Source organism: Zea mays, chromosome 6 (assembly GCF_902167145.1).
Source record: "Zea mays cultivar B73 chromosome 6, Zm-B73-REFERENCE-NAM-5.0, whole genome shotgun sequence".
Classification (NCBI taxonomy): Eukaryota; Viridiplantae; Streptophyta; class Magnoliopsida; order Poales; family Poaceae; genus Zea; species Zea mays.
Genome location: NC_050101.1, coordinates 163591684 through 163593202, shown reverse-complemented (window position 1 = coordinate 163593202; position 1519 = coordinate 163591684).

The following is a 1519-nucleotide window of genomic DNA, read 5'->3' as shown; positions in this document are numbered from 1 at the left end:
ATCTGAACCGCTTCACCAAGCATGAGTCGCCCCGTGTCAAGGTGACGATTGAGGTATCCGTATCCTGGAGGCGTAGGAGTCCCTCGGCTCGGTCGGCCTTGTCGTCCGAGGCTTCTCTAGCTTAGTTAAAGGGACCCCTTGGCCGCTCTTCGACGAGCCGAGGCCGGGGGTAGCGATATCAGTATGAACAGAGGCGGAGTTGGTTCGAAAATGAAACCTGGTTGGCCGGAGCCTAGCCGGGTTGTCCGTTAGCGGGACCGACGCCGGAGTTGATCAGCCGAGGCCTCGGGTCGGGCTGGCGCCCTTGGAAGATGGTTGGCCGAGGCCCCAGGGGTAACCGGCCGAGCCGCCTGCTCGGGCCGAATTCCCGAAGAAGTCCCTGACAGCGATTGTCCGGGCGTGATGATGATGTCGTCCTCCACAGTGGGGATCCTTGGACCGCGTCGCCGTCCGAGGCTAGGTCGGACCTTGCTGAAGGTGTCGTCGATGCCGAGGGCGCTGCTACCCCCTTCCAGCGTCAAGACCCGAGCCTGCAGGATCAGAGTGTCTTGTAGCGTGTGCCTTCTGCGACCGCCGAGGCCAGAATACACACCCTTGCTGTGTTGTAAAGCTGCGTCTCCTTTCCTCTTGTTTCGAGTATCTGGACTTTTTTGTCGGTAACAGGGATGTTTGTGCGAGCGAGAGTTGCTTCTCGCGGAAGGTGATGAGTGAGGTATCCGTATCCCGGAGGCGTGGGAGTCCCTCGGCTCGGTCGGCCTTGCCGCTTACGCGCACTTTCACCCGTCCATGAGGCCCTGTCACCGACTCAGTCGAGAAGGATCGAAGGATCGCTTCGGCAGAAGAGCTTCCGAACATGAAGACTTGTTCGGTCCGCGGAATCACTTTATCCGAACGCGAGTTACTTATCGCAGAAGGTGATGAGTGAGGTATCCGTATCCCGGAGGCGTAGGAGTCCCTCGGCTCGGTCAGCCTTGGCTGCTTACGTGTACTCCGTCGTTTTTAGGATCCACTTTTCGAAGTAGTCAGAAAGCACGAAAGATATTCTGGCAGAAGAGATCTTTTTTCGAGGAAAATTTCAAACGCAGAGGGGGTTCCCTCCTTTTGGCCCCCGAGGGAGGGTCGGGCTTTGCCGAGGCGAGGCCGACCCTTCCTTGATGACTAAACTTTGCGTGGGTGCGAGGTATATGAACAACTTGAAAAACATCTTAAGGGTAGAAGCGACGTAGCTGTTGGATGTTCCAAGCATTGCCGTAGACCTCGCCTTGACTGTTGACCAGCTTGTACGTTCCGGGCTTCAGAACTTTGGCGATGACGAATGGCCCCTCCCAGGGGGGCGTGAGCTTGTGCCTCCCTCGGGCGTCTTGCCGCAGCCGAAGCACCAGGTCGCCCACCTGGAGGTCTCAGGGCCGGACCCCTCGGGCGTGGTAGCGTCGCAGGGACTGCTGGTACCGCGACGAGTGTAGTAAGGCCTTGTCCCGAGCCTCTTCCAGCTGGTCCAGCGAGTCTTCTCGGCTAGCTT